At 38.6% G+C, this 19,697-nt stretch overlaps 1 protein-coding gene across 1 annotated transcript in view; it reads right to left on the bottom strand.

The window, feature by feature from the left end:
* Window positions 1-18,461, bottom strand: part of TFEC (transcription factor EC) — a 144,193-nt gene extending 125,732 nt beyond the window's left edge. The window contains exon 1 of the mRNA XM_064447065.1: window positions 18,374-18,461. The gene's annotated coding sequence lies outside the window, so the exon portion shown is untranslated. The remainder of the gene's footprint in view (window positions 1-18,373) is intronic.
* Between the last annotated feature and the right edge of the window lie 1,236 nt (window positions 18,462-19,697).

The raw sequence follows: 19,697 nt of genomic DNA, 5'->3' as shown, positions 1-19,697 counted from the left end.
AAATACTCAGCAGAAATGGATTTAAATTTTAAGCAATGTTAAATGAAAGGCATGGCTTGAAATCAACATGATGAAATTCAACAAAGGCTAAGTAAAGTGCTTAGTAAGGAATATTCAAATGCATAAATACAACAGGGGAATAGCTGAAACTATTAGCAATATAGCAATACTGAAAAAAAGACTCTGGGCTTTCAGTGAATGAGACATTTAATTTAAGTCAAGAATGTGATATTATTGCAAAAGGACATTCCAGTATGTATTTTGAGGAGCATCATCTACAAGACATGAGAGTTGTTCAGCATAGGAGAGATGTCACCTAGACTACAGTGTTCATTTTTGGGCACTGCAACATAACACAGAGATTACCCCTCCTTTGCGAGACAGCCTAGCAGATAATAAGAATGTAAGAGATTTAGGATATACGATCTGCAAGGTATGTTAAAAGAAATGTTCTGTTTTAATAAAAAAGAAGAAAAAAGAAATCTTTTAGAGGAAACTTGGGAATATTCTTTCAGTACATGAAAGGGTTTTATAGCTAGTATGACAACCCACTGTTCTTTATGTCCTCTGCAGATTTGATGACAACTAAAAGGATTAAGGTTTGCTACCAATAAGAAGCCTTTAAGGATGAAGATAGTTAAGTGTCGAAATAGGCTACTTGGAAAACATCATCAGAGGTTTTTAGGAGCAGGTTTGATAAAGAGAATGACAAGGCTGAAAAATCCCCAACACACTACCTGATCGATCTCCCCAGTATTGCCCTGTACTAATTACCCTACCGTGACACTATTATATCAAGATTTCACTAGACTGCTTTTCATTTATTCTTCAAAAAACTTTTCAGCACCTCCAAAACCACTTATGAGGTGAGAAACATGACAAAATTTGCAGTAACAATGGCTAGCTTCTTCAAATCAAGCAGCTAAAATGCTAGGAGTGTTTTAAACAGAACAGAGGTCAAAAGGTTACTGCCTAGACAAAAATATTGTCAGGTTTCCATCTTTTAAATAATAAAAAATTTCAGGGCCCTCTTTTTCAACAGTTACAATTAACTTCCTTGGCAAGCAAGATTTTCTTATTTTCCCAAGTACAGTATTGGTTATCTTCCTGCCCTAGCAGTAGTCTGTATCAGCACAGTACTTTGACAAATCTGTGACTGAGAACTTTCTGGAGGTTTAGTCAAAATCTGTACTTACCAGACCTGGATTTTTATGTTGTGCTACTCTAAGTGCCATGCAAAGGCTTTTCACATTAATCAATTCAGAAAACGTTAGCTTTTTTATTACCTAAGCCAACCAATTTTTAATAGGGCACAGATCTCACATCATACAAGTCCAATGTTTTAAAAGGAACCAGGCATGCTCTTGGGGTCTGCACCAGCCCTCAGTAGGTCACATCTATGCTACATGTGGTTTTATATGACTCTGCGTCACTTTGATAAACCAGTCCTAATAACCCCACTTCATATTTTTCAGTTTTTGCAGTCAGTACGTTATCTTGAAGGTAATCCAAACCACCCTTACCCCAGGGAACATATTTTTCTTTTCCTCAGATAGAAATAAGATGCTATTAATATATCATTGGGCAAATAACTTAATTCTCCTCAATAAGCTGGTTCACCAGATGCTGAAACTGAGTCTAGAGGGAATTAACACTTAAATAACACTCTTCCATAAGGAATAATGCACTATGCAGCTTGCCTAAAATCTCATCGGTCCTAGAGTGATAATTTAAGCCTTTCTGTTTTCTCCAGAATTCATTAGTGTTGAGTCCCAGTAACACTAGCAGGGGAGTGCTATAGACTGAACATCTTGTTTAGCCCTGTACCTTGACAATGTCTTCAATTTCATGAGAAGTTTCCCCAGTAACTCATCTAAGAGTTAGAAGGTCTGACCTTAGCCATCACCAAGAGACAACCATCTGCTTGCAGGACTGATTTCTCTTCCCTTTGATTTAATGGAAGGACAGACTCTCCTTCTATTAAAGAGATCAACTGATCCAAGAGGGGGTCTGCTTACAGCAGGAAACAATCTCTGGTGGCATTTGGTCTAACAGAGTCTGATTTTTTTTCCCTAATCCACTTGCAGACACCACTAGGTCCAAATTATTTCCTCTTCAAAGGTAATTTCATCAGAACTATAATGCCTCAGTGTGAAATAGCTGAACAACACATCAAAACTGTAGTTTGCCTCATTTAGCTACATAGAGACCTTAATAGACTGGTTCTCACTGGAGTGTAAGAGTTTGATTTAGCTATATTCTGCATAATCTTGGCAAATCTTACATTTCTCTTAAGCTTAAAATTTTACTTAAATAACTGTCAGACTTTCACTACTGATTCTTCCTCTAAAGATGCTTTTACTATCCCCTCAGCCCTTATAAAATCCAGGATGCAGGAGGGAAGATTTCTGAGGACAATTCCTAAAACAAACAGCAGATCAAGTTACAGTTTATCCCAATCCCATAGATGCCAATACATAAAATTTTAATCGTATATTGAGTCTCTTCATTTGCTGATCTTACAGCAGAACTCTGTAGTCATAGTACCTAATTACACAATTTCCTCACAAGTCTCTGGAAAACAGTGGTCAGGACTGGTGAGAACCTGGCTAGTGTAACCCATTTTGTGGGAGAGAGGATTATCAGTGTGTTTCTCTGGAGAGAGGAAGGCCACTGTTTTAGGGAATTAAGGCAGCAAAGTTCACCCCTGCTTATGGATAACTCTTCCTCAACCTACTTGCCTTCCTGATTACTCGTTTGTATAATAACTCCCAATGGGGAAGGCTCAGGGCTTATGTACATTTATTTGACTTTTCCCCTTTAAAGTAATTGTAGATTTTGCCACTCTGAAGAAACACCTCAAAACCTCTACACTAAAATAAAAAGCTATGGCACCATTTCCTTTATCTCTTGATGCACTGAGAATATTATAGTATAGACTGAGTAAATTAACTTGTTCCTCAGAGGAACTGCTATCTGTTTCCTGGTTCTCTCAAGTTTCAGCTCCAGAGTAACCCAGTTCTTCCTTAAGGTGGTTGTTACACAAGTTACGTTCCTCTACTTCTTTACAAAGTCACAACCCAGTGTCCCTGTCTGAAACTGCTGCTGCTGTTGGCCCAAAAATGTAACTGTCTTTCACCAACAAAAATGTAAATCAACACATATCAGTGGTGTCCTACTTCCCTACAGGGCCGTGGCATAGCTCAATTTAGCTACACTCCAACATTATATCCCTGCCCACAGCAGGAGAGTTGGAACTAGATGATCTTTAAAGGTCCCTTCTAACCCAAACCATTCTGTGATTCTATGATTATATCATAACACCTGACCTCCCACACTTTCTAGTCTGAAGCCTTGTTTAGGACTAGGTGGTCCTCTTTGGCTTTCGCTCATGAAATCAGTCTCGGGCTGCTCCCATAAGCAGTGATTTGGCATATTACAAGCCTGCATGTACATACCTGTGTGGGTTGGTTTGTAAGTGAAGTGAGATAGATAGGAAGATGGTTGCTGTGTTTATTAAATATTATTTGGCCCATCCCTAATCATAATGGCAGGTCAGTAATTGTTTTGATACTACTTCCAAGCAGTTTCTAAAACCTGCAGGCTCCTTCAGCTGACACATCTCCAGGTATGCGGGTCTCACTGGAGACCATGCAAGTCAATATGTCACTTCCTGGGGATTTGAAATTATTTCTGACAAGGACTCAGGATTCTGAAACTGTGGTGAAGGTAGTCAAAATAAGCATCTTGCTCCCTAATATGACAGTGCAGCTCCAAAACCAAGTTGAGCTGTAAGGTCATGTAAAAAAAAGTCCAAGTTGAAATGTAATAACACTGATAATATTAGTGGTGAAAATCTACTTCATTGATAGCTGTAATTCTGACAAAAAAGGAATATTTGAGTGACTTGTATGTACTGTTTTTAACATCTTCCACCCAAACATCTTGAAATTAATAAAATATTTGGCAACTATTATTTGGTAAGTATTATCTTTTTTTATTGCAAGGAAGGAATCTGAAATAAGTTTAAACAATATACTTGCCAAATAAATAAAACTATAGAAAAAAAAAAAGGGTAAAATAAACTTCTGCATCCAAAATGAAATTAAATTAAATATAATCTATTATTTAAAGGCAAGTAAAAAGACATAGTTGGCTCTTCTAGAAATAGAAAACAGTTTTCTTTTGTCCGGAAACATTTAATTTAGGGTTTAAATAGAGTGAACCTTTGTTCAGTCGTGTGAGTCCTGATTTTGATTTTACAGTAACAGTAGGCAACCTTCCCGGTGTGTATTGTTACTATTTTACTTCTTCTCCACTAGATGTCCCCAGAATGTCACATTACATTTTGCTTTCACTGATGGTATCTTAGTAATCTGAAAGGGTATACGCTTCTTTTGACGTGTATGTATTAAGATATCATGATTAACGACTTTCGCTTGAGAGTGTGTTTTATCTGGAAGATTAGCAAGACGCAGATCCTCAAGAACACAATAATTTAATTTTCTGCTTAAGATACAGCAGCTTCCCACTTTAGAAAGCAATTAAGAATCATGTATGCTTTCTTCTCTGAAAATATTTAAGCAATCAAAGCCTTAAAACAAATTAAAATCCTTGCAGTAAAAATCCTTCTATATCAAAAGGGAAGCCTTAGCAGGTTTTTTTCCTGTTACTCCATTACTTTCAAAGGATGTGTAACAGTTGCTCAGACCTGTTCACAGTTGACTGAACTAACAGCGGGAGTCTTGCTTAATTTGAGCTTTAATGGATCTTTAAAGTAAGATGAGAGCAAAATCTGGAATGGTCACAATATAATTTTAAGCCTTTCCTACCTCCCAAAAATGGCCACTGCAACAAAGCATAGGAGGCTGGAAACAAAGCTGTCATGTTAGACCCTCAGAGCAGGTAAGCTGAGCTAGAACTAATCTTGCAATACTTTGGCTTTTCTGAAAATGCAGTAAGCTCTGTGAAGCTTTCAGGTTTTGCACTCACTCAGCTGTAAGTGCATCCTGCCGCAGCGGAGCAGTGAAGTGGAGGGCCGTGTGTCTCTTGCATTCAGGGATGCAATAAGGACTTCTAAAAGGTGCCAGCGGGTCTCTAACTGAAAACAGTTAAGCAGCATGTTTCTGACTCTCAGGGCATCAGGCAAAATATTAGTGCTGTGTAGATGAGCAGTTCCTGTCCCAGAGAGAAAAAAATAAACCAAAGCAAGTACTCTGAGTGACCTTTTACTCTGCATCTCACACACATCCCTGGAACAATGGTAAACACTGACCGGGGGTCCACAACCGTCGGTGGTTTCACAGCACATCAGCAGAGCCACCAGGACTTACTGTGACAATAAAAGGCATAATTTTGCCAATACTAACAAAGAATAGATGTAAGAAACAGTGAAACAAAGCCAGGTGCTCTTGTTGACATGCATTTGCTACAGATACTTAGACATTCCAGTTTTCAGAACTCAAGCGAGATGCTATTTGCTACCAGAAACAGGCTTTTTTGTCTTTTTTATTGTTGTTCTTTTGTGCAAAAGGCTCTAAAGATTTTTACAGTGGAAAACCAGCAGTCTTAAAACTGAGCTGGCTGAGAAGGAGGCTGAGAGGCTTTTCCTGCTTTTTTACAGCAGGAATCTTGGAGGGTTTGTGCAGGGTTTGTTTTTGGAGAGACAATTAAGTGTCTAATTTTCAGCTTGTCCCTCTCAAAATAATTTCCTCTGTAGCCCTGATGAGCAGTGCTGTCCAAAAAACGGCTGAAACAACATTACAGGATTCTGGGAAGCGAAAAACAAGCAGTCAAAAGTGGAGTAAAAGAGAATAGAGTGAAATATTTTCAAAACTTTCTGTTGTTTGCTTTCTCTCCATTAGCATGTAAGCAATGAAGGGATTCCTCATGCCAGGGAAAATCTTCATTGATGCCATTAGAGCAGCTTTCCAGTCCCCTTAAGCATCAGCAGGAGCTGAGCATCTGGCCCATGAGAAGTTCTCGATTGCTGTCATTTGCAGCAGCTTGTGCCCAGGGTTTGGTACTAACCTGTCACAAATCAGCCTGAATTTTAACAGCCTTAAACATTTTCCACACCCTGCCACTTATATAGCCCTGTCCCTTGGCCACTGGGTTGCACGTGGGCCAGGCAGAGCTGAGGCCTGGGGGGTGGGATGCTTTCAGTGTCTTGGGGAACTGCTCAGAGCCACCCTGGCGCTGAAGCAGGGACGCCATTCTGTGGCTGGGCTGGGCTGGGCCTGAGGAGGCTCCAGCCCCGCTGCCTGCCCTTGCCCCCACCTTGATGGTGCTGTGGGGAACAAACTCCCACTTCGCCACCAGCCTTTTCCCCAGGGGACAAATGGGCCCCCAGGGCAGTCTGTGCCTGCCACCTCCAGCTATGGGGTGAGCAGCCTGAGGGGCGGCAGGTGGCCCTGGGGAGGAATGGCCACGCTGCCAAAGCTCCACCACACGCACTGGGTGCCTGGGAGCTGTGGCATCCTCTGTGCCCCTGCCATGGCGGGGGACAGGGACACAGCAGCCGGGCTTTGCCATGCTGGCACAGGGCAGGCGGCACGGAGGAGACGAGAGTAGCAAGATGACGCATGGATAGCGAAAGCAGGCTTGTTTCTGCTCTGCTCACCCTGTCTCATCAAATGGGGCAGTTTCTCCCACCCACAGCAACGTGCAGCCCCAGTTGCCTCTTGCTTAGGCAGAGAAATCACACACAAAAACATCAATATCACAAATATCTTGAAAATAAGTAGCCATCCTGGCTAAACATAGGCCAGATGAGATCCCTGGTTCTTTTTGTTTCATCCTTTTTTAACTCAGCCAGCTGGAGCATTGTGTATCCTCTTCTACGTACAACTAGCTGAAGGCAGCACCTTGTGAAAGGTCTATGTGAAGCAGCACTAGTTTGGTACTTCTTCGCTTAGGCCTCAAGCAAACTAAGCCAAACAAATTGCAATAAGTGGGTAGGGCATTAGGCCAAAAATCACAAGGGCTTACAGCACAGTTTTACCGCTGGCTTCCTGTGTCACCTTCAAGTCCCCAAAGAGCTGCCTGTCTGAGCATCCCTGTCTGCAAAGCAGAGATAATACTCAACCGCCCTAATTCTGTAGGAGTCCGTGAGAGTGTATCAGTTTCTAGGAACTAATCTTTTTTATACATTCTGCATGCTCATTTTGTCTTATAATGACTAACAAACTCTCACAGAGTGAGGTTAGCTGCCACAGAATTAAGTTTTCCCTGAATAATGTGCAGAGGTTTACTTTTACCTCCTCTGCACCCAAAAATTCTCAAAAGCATCCGAATACCTCCAAAACTGAGAGTGGAGGAGGTCTATGATTGGCTGGATTTTCTCCAAAACCAGGACAAAGTATCTGAATTGATACAGTTCAAAATTTCTCTGACTTTTTTGTGGCAGAAATAGTGTTCAGAATGCTCAAAATGTAACTTGCTCACAAGGGATGTTTGACAATGTAAAAGGAGAACATTTCCTCCCTGAAGTTCACGTGGTGGGCTGACTAAAGCTCTCTGGGGGTTCCCCTTCTGCAGACTTCAAGCAGGGGAAATATCACCAAATATATCAGATCATCTGTTTTATTCTACTCTTTCCTATCTGCAGACTATATAAGGTCCTATGAGGTTCCTCTGGACTGGAACTTCCCTTTGATACCCCAAAGAGTTCGTCTGGTGGACAAGGTAAAAACCTCAGCTTTTCTTTTTGTCTTATGCTGCACTCATAAATTTTTCCCTCCCTGTTCCCAACTTCACTGCTCTGTCCTGTCCCTGTTAGAAAACCATATGCTTTCTCCATGCTTCAAGTGTCCTGGTGCCATAAAGCAGGGAAAGTTCATTGACTAAATGGGCCCACTCATTATCCTCTTCTACAGACTTGAGCTCTGCCTTATTTATCCTTCTCATCTTTTTCCAGACTACATTCATCTTGCTGAAAGTTCATGTGTGGTCTAAGCTCGCCATCTAGGCTCCTTAATGGAGACATAGAAAATGATTCATTTCATCTCTGTTTTAAAACTTCAGAGGATAAAGCTATGTACCTTGGGAGGAGTTTTTCTACCTCTTCCCTTCTCTCTCTCTCTCTAGAGAAAGTCTAGACAAGTTTAGACTGAACACTTAACACTTCTTTGTTAAAAATTAGATGGGATGACTTTCAGTACTGCTTACCAAGTTTCCCCCTAAGTAGCTACTCTGCTTCTCCACTGTCTAGTATTTTTGGAAATTGCGGAGGCTTCTCAAGGAGCCTCAAAAGGAAGGAGTCATTCCATGATTTATACGGCTTGCTAAGCAGTTGATCCACTGAGCCAAAAAAGGACTGGAAACACTATACAGTCTTCTCGCCTGGAAAAGCTTAGTGTTGCCTACCATGTCTGTGTCTCTGCAAAATATGGGATGTTTGGAAAAAGGGGATACATTACCTCCAAGAACCTCCACCATCTCACCACTTCACCCCTCAATAATTACAGATTAGAAACCAAGAATACACTCAGCTAACTTGCACTCTCAAAAAAGCCACCCAAATTGTCATAACCCAAGACTCCATGAACAGGCCAAATATTTAACACTGCAATGAGTTTAAAGTTGTGCCATAGATTGACATGCATATATAGCTCCAGGATCCTGTATGAGGAACTACCAACATGAATCTGTTTCGTATGCATGTGAGACACCTAGTTGCATATAGGCCTAAGAGGTACTAACCCTTTCTTGTAGGAGACTCATAGAAATCTTTACTGGATCCAGACCTCAGGAAATAGGAGGCAATCTTTCCTTACAATCTGCTGAAACAGAAGAATTTTGTTCTTCTATAGAGGCAGTTGAAAATATCATTCACCCTTACTGATTTTTAATTTCCCATCTTTAAACAGCATAAACAATTGAAATACAAATAGGAATACGAAAATGCAAAGAAGACAGCAAATATCTTGTTATATGTCTATTTTTGGTAATAAAAAGTCATGTTTTGTTCTGTAAACACTCATATAGAGGGTATTTTAAAAATTCCCAACTATACTCATAAATTGTATAACAAAGCCTTCTAACTACATGAGACCAGTTTATAGAATCTTTACTGCTCTTGTTGTTTAAACCACTATAATTTCATAATATTACAAGGCATTAAAGTGTATTATGACACAGAGTTCAGATGGGATTGGGTGACTTTCTCTCTGAACTCCACAGTTTTATCATATCTTTTTATTTTTTATAGCTCCTATGTTCCTGAAAGATAAAGCTCAAAAAAACCTTGCCGTGCCTAGGATTTTAATAAAGTGTTCAGAAAAAAATGTTATTAGCGCAACCTGATAGATGGTCTGAACCGACACTCTTTCTCCTGTCAAATATAATACTTCTTCCAGAACAGACCGTGTTCCTATCATGGAAATAATAAGCCCTTATTCAGGAAGATTCTTCATCAGTTGTCCAGCGTAAAGTTGGTAAAGTTATTGTGTTACTCACACCTTCACTCTCTAAGTCTGTGTTTAAGTGCTGGAGAAGCTGAAGCATTCTGAATTTTAATTTCTGGATAAAATATTAATTTAAATTGGTTTTGTTTTAAAAAAATAAATTTCCCTTAAAAGTTTGGTTTTAACAGCTCTGTTAGTTACTTTGCTAGGAGTTCCTTCTGAATGTAATTCTCTTTTCTAACACAAAAGCTGCCAAACCATTCAGATGTTCTGCCAGACCTCAGGCAGGCCTCAGACCCTGTATTAAATCATTTCGGTCTAGGAGTGCACCTTTAAAAGATGCTCGGTTTGCTTATTTTATTCTTTTTTTTTTTTTTTTTTGATGGAGATTAAAATATTCCCAAGAATTAATAGGAGTGAAGAGGAATTGTTAGTAATATTCTGAGAGTCCCTAAAAGCACTCTTCAAAGACCAAATAAATGCATTTTTGGAAAGGCATAGCACTGGGCAGAGAAAATCCTTATGATCCTTTAGGATCGTAATTGCACATTTTAAGGAATACAGCACAAAAAAAATTCCACAGGAATACTGCTGAAATCTGCAAAGTGCAATATAACATTATAATAATAATGACATCAACAACAACTTAAAACTAACTTGAGAAATGTATAAAATCAAACTTGGGAAGGATGGTGTTGACACCTTATCTGAGGGACGGGCAGCGCTCCAACACAAGCTGACACACCTTCTATTTGTTGTTGACTAAACCAACAAAGGAAATAGAGCTCCAGGTTTTCCTTACTATCAAGGAACAGGAACACATAACATCAGCACCTCTTGGAGAATTGCTGGGAGAGCGGAATAGTAAAATACTCATCATCAAGCCTTTTAGAACACACAGAAATCTACTCACTACTGGAAAATCGCTACTGAACTCTGAAGAAGTAGCCAGCAATACAATCATAAAATAAAGTGTAAAAAACAGCATGCATCTACTTTTACAGCAGGCCATATGGATTAAAATGCACTGCTACAGAAGTACTTCAGGTAATGACTGTTCAAAAACTGTCAAGGGGACTCTCTCTGGCTGAGGTTCAGCTCAAGATTAAGAAACATCAATTTGGGTGCCTACATGTAGAAATCCTCAGTGCGTTAGGTATCTAAGCTTCCATTACAGTTAAGGCAGCAATCAAAGAGCAATTCAGTTCACCCTGGAGTAGCTGGTCAGTTGAATCACTCTCCAGGCAGCTCCGACTGTATTGACCAGATCTCCATTGAGTTTAGGGAGTTTAGACAGATAGCTCACAGGTAGACACACAGCTGTCTGAATCCCAAAACAAATACCATTTCCTTAAAGGACTTTAAAGCATGGTGTTATGGCACTTCCTGAGTACCGCAGAGTTTCATTCTGTTCCAACCTGTTTCCACTAAGATTCAGCCTGGTCCCTGGCTTGGAAGAACAACTTAAATGCTGTATGCCAATCAGGGTATGCAACTGCTGTTCTTCTACCCTTTGTGTACGTTACAGGATATATTATTTAATCATGAGATCATATACTGTTATTTTTTCCCTCAAGATCCTGTTTTATTCAGTGCAGAAGCCTGATGGTGCATGTGATAAAAGGAAAATTTCAGGCACAGAACAAGAGGATGCTGCACACCTGTTTGAGATCTCCTTCCACGGTTCTCATACAATTTACAGAATCTTGTTCTGGAGTATTTATCATGTTCTTTGCCATTGTATTCCTCAATGTTGACTTCTTCCTCTCTGCATCTGTCTCTCCACTTCTCATTATTTTTTTGCAGGCAATCAATTTTTTTTTCCCTTCTTTGATTCTAATTCAGACCATCCTGAGAAATACCTTACATGTAGAAGCTGGATACCTCAGTCCAGTCAAAACATTATCAAAAACAGACAGCAAGGAACTGATCTGTGAGGCATTTTCAGACTACATCTAATGTGCTTAGATATCACTGATTTCAATGAAAAATTACATCAGTCACTTTGAAAGAAGCACAAAGAAGGCTCTAGCAGTGATTTCTTATATTAAGAAATTATTACAGTGCTCCAAGAATTGTGAAACCAAGCTTTTGGGGACCTCCTCAGTCTACTGAGTCTGAAACCTACAACCCACAACTTCCCAGGAGATTGCCCTAACCACACCACAGTTTTTCATCCCATATCTTAAAACTAGGCCACAGCTCAGCCAGGAGTTCCTGGTACAGAAAGCAAGTAATGGGTAGTTTGATCTCCTAGCCCACTGATGAACGCCATGAAAGCGAGAGGTCAAAGTCTTGGGATGCTACTCAAGGGCCTGCTTATGCATCATGGATTAAAACATGGAGAAAACGTACAATTGGCTTGGATAGCAGGGACTAGATGCCAGGAAAACAAACCAGATCTCTGAAGCCTGGCCCTAGCCACTGCCTTGCCATCATTTATAAATGCATTTGGCTCCTACTCTAAAGAACTTCAGTAGCTTCTGCTGTATTACAATGATTTCATAGAGAAGTTTTTTATCCTTTTTTCAAGTAAATGAACACAAAGACCTATAAATAGGTTTTAAATTGCTGCCTCTATCACACACAGTTGTGGAGGACATGAAATCTCCCGGGAATTTGATCTATGTTAATTAAATCCAAAGAAATCTCCATAAGGTCTAAAGCATGCTTAATGAATTAACATGGAGGCCCCATTGAGCAAAAGCCTTTTAAACTCCAGTGAAACAAATCAACTCACATTTTATTATTATCCACTTAACAAATTTAATCTGTCACTTTACATCATGTGAAACCACAGTTTTTCATAAATGCTAATTAAAACCATTAAAAATGGAAATAATCTTCTAAGGGGCTTATGCAAAGTGTGAATATTGATGCAAAGAGATAGGCCTGTTTGTCCTTATGAATGAAAGATAGTACTTCTGCTATAACAAACTATACTTAAGAAGTCTTCTGGGGGTAAGCATGGATGCCTAAATAAATTTCAGGCAGGTAGGGGCTTCAAAAAGCACCACTGGTATTGCCATTTTACTGACAGGGCACCACCGGTTTTGAGGAATGCCATCACACTTGAACTACAAAAAGCTGGGGAAAGGAAAAGAAACTAAAATGAAAAATAAATCACCTCCTGATTTGAATCCTTAGAACCCATATATATTGATTTAGTGCTCATCTATAACTTGACCCATGAGTTATTAATGTATGGGAACAGTGATGCTTATAGCAAACCAGCAGAACTGAGTCTGGTGGGATGCTCAGAGCACCCGAGTGAGTAACCCTCCTAGCGAGTGGCAGGAAGTGAGGGAACTCACATGCACTATATCCCTTCTTTAGCAACTGGTTTTAGTCTGCCAAATTTTTTCCAGGCATGAACTGAGGAGCACATGCACGTGATTGCTGCCAGATTTTCTGCTGTTAGATCCTAAACAGGACGGCAGATTAGTAGGAAGAAACATGGAAAGTTCACAGTTTAAAAATCTGCTTAAAGTCCATATAAAGAGTCTTTAAATCTTGCTTTCTTTACACATTTATCTGACCTTTTCTGTTTGTCTTACAGAGTAATTTTTTTTCCTCAAGCTCTTCAGAGTAATTCATTTCCCAACAGTTCAGCATAAATCAGAAACAGCATTAGAGCCTCCTACACAAAACCATAGAAAACAACAGCTTGAAGGGTCATCAGGAAATCACCTCATCCATTCCCCAGATCTACTGTGTGATAAACTGTATCCACACCATTCCTGATGTATACTTATATGAGTTGTAAAAACTCTAGTGATAGAAATTCCTTCATAGAAAACCAGACACTTCTCAGTAGCAGCATGCATAGGCCTTAGCATAAACTCAGCTTTTACTATTACCTGTTTACTACTATTTGCTAAACCAGAAATCACTTTCTTTTACTTTATATTTACATCATATTTATATTATATACTAAAGTATATGCATATACACAAATATAATATATTATATAATAGTAATGTTTATAAACTTTATATTTATATTTACAACATGAAAATTCTCCTGACTATTTAAATTTATTAGACAAATATGTCTCACTATTAGAAACAGTGTTTTTTAGAAGCTGCACATCGAGGTTCTAACATAGTGACTATTTTCTTTTAATCTCAACTATTCCAATTATCAGGGCCTGCAGACCTCCAAACAACATTATCCATCTATAAGCAATGCTTGCTGCCTAATAAGAATTTACATTAACACATGCTACAAAGTCGAATAAATAAGCTAATTTTACCAAAAAGGGTTGGCACCTATTACTGGTAAATGTGATGGTATTTTATTCAGTTGAGGAAATTCAAGACAGCTCTGAGTCACTCTCACTCACATGATGTTCAAGTGCCCACACACGAAAAACAATATACACAACTTTTTACCCCAGAGACTTTATACCTCAAATGTCTTAGACCAGTGCTCTCACTCTAGTTTCACTTTTTGTCAAGATAACACTCTGAAAATGAAATTTTGCCAAGATGGAATTTTATCCTCAGACCTGTTTCAGGAGAAATTAAGTTGGCTCAGCCATTCCAACAGGGCTTTTTTTTTCCTCTGTCAGGGGATAACTTACATACTTTTGAGCCCAGATATTATCTTTATCCTTTTTCCTAAAACTTAGTCAGAAAGGGAAAAGCAAGAAAAATGAAGGACCACTACTGTGGGACCTGCAGTTACAAAAATAGCTTTCAATGAATGGGCCAGAAACAGGACACTGAAAAAGTGACAAAAAGCCACCTTTGTCACCTCTCTCTGATTCTGTGTCACAAGCAGGTGAGAAAGTTAAGGAGACAGAAAAAAAATCATAGCAGCAAACCAGGTGTATTTAGGAGGGGAGAAGGCTGAGTCATTTCTGAAAAGCCAGTAGTCAAGATTTCTTATTTTCAGTAGGAGACTGAAAGAAGTGTTCAGAAGAAGAGGAAAAAAACCAAACTATAAATCAACATACTGGATGGCAGCAGAAATAATGTGGTAAGAAGGAAAAAAAGGCCAGACAGCTAAGCCAGAGAAAACAATGGGGCATTTCCAAACTTAGAAATTTAACTATGGACATATTATTTTCAAAAAAGCCAGTGGGAGTATTTAGGCAAGACAAGATAGTGATTTCTAAAATGGCAGAATGACATGAAAATGGCAGAGTGAACAAAAAGCCACAAGTTATCGCAAACATAGACAGTGCCCTAAAGCTCTAGTGATAAAACAAAACTGACATGGATGATTCCTCATTACTAACAAAAGAATGACATCTGATCGGTAAATAGTTATTTTATTGGGGTTAGAGCACCCACAGCATTGAAAAATCACCATCGATTCCCACATTGGGTAGAAGGCATATGCAATGTGCTCAGGACCTAGTGAACAGGGTCTCTGAGAATTCTGAGAACAATTCAACAAAGCACATAAAAACATAATGAATAAAGAAAAACTTGTATTCCATCAGAAAGGAGAATGACATTCAAGTGCCAGGTTAAATGCTTTACATAAGGAAATTATTCATACCTGTATTTATGAAACCCGAGTGTAAAATGTAACTAAAGAAAATGGTAACATCAAAATCTATGACATATAAGATAAACCTGTCTTGCATATATGTTTGTAGTTTATCATTATACTATTTTATCGTGTAAGTCAGGCAGCACTTTTTCTTCTAGCTAATGCTACTCTTTATGTCTTTCACTTTTCTATCTTGCCCTCTTATTAGCTTAGTACCCAACAGCCTTGATGTTATTAAGAACATGGCATCTTATTTTATTACATATTCTCAAATAAGTAAGGCAAACAGAGAAACTTTCTGTGTTAGACAGCAGAAGTTAGAGGGATAAGGGTCAATAGATCCCAAAACTATAGTGAGTCATTCGGACACGACATAGAGACAACCTTACGGAAAAACCTACTGATAAAAATGTGGCCAAGATAGAAGAAATTAGTCCAAACAATAATAGCAAGGAAAACCCATCATTTTGGAATTCAAATACATGAAATCAGAAGAGCTTCTTAAAGTTCCAGCAAGTTTTATTTTTAAATTAGCTGTTTAGCAACCTGTACTACCACAACCTGTTCTATTAAGAGGGCGGGTTCTTTCAGGTAATGCATAGCCTTCCTTCCTTCTTAGGCTGTGAGGAGAAAGCTCCTGAACATTGAACGCAAGCAGAGAAGAGAAAAAGAGGATTCATGATACTTTCCACCCAAAGTTACTTTCAAAGTCATAGGGAGCTAGGCATCCTGCATCATATACACATACGTAGATGTGTACATGTATTCTGTGCATGTACACCTATATATTGCCTGGATGTGCCTATGCAGTTCCAGGTACTCAACCTGTATCACAAGTTGGGTGACACTAGACTCAGCGCTTACACATCATGCGCACACAGAAAACAAGTGCACACAGCACAACCTCAGCGCAGGCTGTGCCTCCGGAGCCGCGGTGTGCACGTTTAGGGACATCTCCTCTGTGGGAAGGGTTTAAGATAGACATTTCCTTTATGGAGGCCAAGTCCTCGCTCTCGACCCCAAGACTCATTTCCGCAGAAGGAACTGGTGGAGAAGAATATCTACATTTAAGAAAAATTTTAAAAGGGCATGCATGGTCTCCTGTTTAAACATCACATGTTTTGCACTATGTTGAAAGAATATAGATTCCCCCTTTCTTTATATCTAAAAATATATAGTGACATTTCAAAGAAGGAAGTATGGTCCAAATATAGATGTGGGAGATTTCAGCATTGTCATCCTGTGCTACTAAAAACTATGATAAAATAACTAAACACCCATTGTTCCATATACACAGAGCCATTACCAGAAACTGAGCAATTATAGGACTCTGTGTGTTTTCCATACATTCAGGAGATGATTTTGATGTCTTTGCTCACGTTTAATAGCACTTTACTTCTTGAGTAACTCCACTTATGTCAGCGACAGCACTTATGCAATACAGATAAATCTATGTTAAAATTGTCTTATTTTTTAATATTCTTTTATGGTTCTTTTAAAATGTAAGTAAATATAAATATATCCTTTCATTTTTGTAGGTTTCTTTGGGGAAACAATTTCTTTCAAGGGTAAATGGACCAAACAATCACCAGTATATTTTTAGCAGGGTAAAATAATAAAACTATTACTTTAAATCTTAGGCATGTAATGAAAAGATAATGGTCTGCAGATGAATAGAGAAGCCAAGATTTTTTCTATTAATTGTGACTATCAATTGAAATAAATGTTCTAAGTGCTTTGGAAAATATGAGGGAAGTGACTGCTATTAGGAAAGAAAATCTCAGATTTTTGAAAGAGATTCTAGCATTTTGTGTTAAGTTGCTAAACACGCCTATTTTTATATGCCATTCAGTTCTACAGACACTTTGGGGGCAGTAGGACATGAATAAGCCTCTTGCCTCCATCAAATTTGCAGAATCTGAATGCCAATAAAACATGAGGGTTTTTTTTCCTTTGGGGTTTTTTTTTTTTTTTTTTGTTATAATGGGCTTTACATATAAATTGACCAAAGAAGGGACAGAAAAATCAGGACCTGCTTACCTCCTCACTGTCAGAGATTTAAAAAACACACTAACATTTTTTTTATCTCTTTTTTCATCTAGCTTCCTTTTTCTTGGCTTGAGAAACCTGTGACAGTCCTGCAGAGAGGAGATTAATTTCCTACTACCTTGCACCCAGGCAGGCTCTTCCAATTAGAAAATAAAGTTCTGGATCTGTCACTGTGCCATTCTAAAACTTCTGACCAAAATCAGCAATGATGATGCAACTTTAAGTCCAATGCCATTTATACCTACTTCTTGTAATCGAGAAGTGAGAGGAAGTCAGTGTGAGAGAGTCTGAGTGTGAAATCATTAAGTTACACCAGATTCTACATCTTTTAAAATCTCACAGCAGGTTTGCTGCTCTGTCTTTCATTAAAAGTGGTCACTTTCAGGGCATGCTTTAGGAAGCATGGTAGCATTGGGTTAACAGTTGGACTTGATGATCCTAGAGGACTTTTCCAACCTTAATGATTCTATGATTCCATGAAAAGCACAATAAAAAGCAAAGAGAAGAGGGATCAAGGCTGGTAAACTATTCTTTCACATCCACACGTTGGGTTTTACATGCTGGAAATTCTTCCTCCAGAAAAGCTTGACTGGAGAAGTGTGGCCCCAAGGAGGGCACCAGCGCGTGAACAGCCTTGACCTGGCTGCAGGATGCACCGGACAGCAGGACAGGGACAGCCATGTGTCCCTCCTCTGTCGCTTTTCCCTTTGCCCTCCCCCAGCACAGACAGGGATGCACAACTGGAGCACTGACAAGAAGCTGACTCAGGCCAGGGCATCAGCCAGGACCAACAACTGGGGAGCACTGTACTTGCACACACTGTTGTAACAGTGATTTTTAGCATCATACATCAAAGAATATGATTCAGCCAAGCACACCAGACCTGTGTATAAACATCTTAGCACCAACATCATACATCAAAGAATGATTCAGCCGAGCACACCAGACCTGTATCTAAACATCTTAGCACCAACATCATACATGGAAGAATATGATTCAGCCAATAACACCAGATTTGTGTCTAAACATCTTAGCACCAACCTTATGAAACATTAAATAGCTGTGTAATAACATCAATGTACCCAGTGTATCACATCCAAAATTTTACACATGATAATGAACTTCACAGACTCTTCAAAAAACAGATAAACACACCGGTATTAGTGTTACTCTCTCCCTTAACAGATTTGTTTTCTCATTTCATTAGCCCTTTAAATTATGATACAAAGCTTTTTATCTCAATGAAATGTTTTTTTCCTGTTTGCCCAATACAATGACCCCCAACCTGCTCAGAACAGCTTGCTGCAATGAAGTTATGTCTTTTGATTATTTTAAAATAAGTAACATATTTCAATCAGTAGTATCTGCTTTCTCGTTTCTATTTTCTGAAGAAATAATCTGAAAAATGTTACCTTCAGTAATGCTGCAGGCACATGATTTGCTGTATGTGTTCTCTGTATTGGCTTTTCAGACACAGAACATGTTCTCGTTCAGTTCTAAATGAGCAACTGTGTCTCCCCTTAAACAAGGTCATGCTTTATAAACCGAAGTTGCTTCCTCTTTTTCGCAGAAACCCCATTTCCCATTTATTAAACAGAAATCTTAAGTTGTGACTAATGTAAAAGCATAACTATTTTGACTACTGTCATCCTCTCAGAGAGATTTCAGGATATTACTTCAAAATTAGAAACAATAGGTATTTCTAAAATGCTGTTCCTCTAACACAATTCTACTAAAAAGGCCATGAAAAATAGCACAATACCTTTTAGCAAGTGTCCAACACTGCATATGATAAAAAATCAAACACACATGTTTAGTCTATTGAATAACTTAACTCTAATGAATACTCTTCAATACCAAAAGCTAAATGAAAAGGAGCACAACTGATTACTATTTCCTTCTACACATTTAGAAAAAAATAATATATGTAAGTATTTTAACATTATCTTAAATTATGGGTATGATTTCTCTCCTTATTCACTTTAAGTGTTCCAGCAAATCAATACACACTTTGCATTACATTTTTCAGACTATAATATTTTATCATTTTTTCAGTAAAATTGTGAGTATATTTAACAAGCATTGTGATGATTAGATTCCAAAAACAGCATATGGCATTTCATTATTAACACTCAGGATACAAAACATATTCCCTGCTCTGAAAATGCCTCTGAATCCAATTTTTTTTTCTATTGCATTTGGTGCTGAGATGTATTTTTTGTCTATATAAGTTTTAGATCTTTTTCTGACTGATTCAGGAGCTTTCAGGTAATAAACTTTTCATGTCAAATCTCCTTTCTTCATTAATTCATTAATTCATTTACTGTACACAAAAATGGTGTCCCTGAATGGAAAAAGTACAGTTCACTTCATGGAGGTTTACAAACCATTTTTCTGCGTTTGAAGTACTCTTTTCCAAAGTTGTCATGTGTGTGGTTTTGCCTTGGGCATGTTCTCTTTTTCCATAAGAAATTTTTTTCTGAGCAAAAATTTCAGGATTTTTTTTTTTTTTGCCTTTGTCTAGAATTTTAAGATGCACTTCAACATATTCAAGATGCAGTCAACTTGGGGTATTTCTGAAGTGCATGAGCTTCTTAGAAGCATCAGCTGTAGTATGATCAGGGCTAATTCATACCTTTGAAATATGTCACCATGTCAGAAAATTTCTGGATATGTAGATGTAGGAGCCTACCATCTGCAGGTAATTCAGTGCTCTTTGGAACCTCTGGCATTATA

This window comes from Phalacrocorax carbo, chromosome 1 (assembly GCF_963921805.1).
Source record: "Phalacrocorax carbo chromosome 1, bPhaCar2.1, whole genome shotgun sequence".
In the NCBI taxonomy this organism is placed as follows: domain Eukaryota; kingdom Metazoa; phylum Chordata; class Aves; order Suliformes; family Phalacrocoracidae; genus Phalacrocorax; species Phalacrocorax carbo.
The sequence above is the reverse complement of the archived record's forward strand: the minus strand, read 5'-3'. Positions and strand labels throughout refer to the sequence as shown.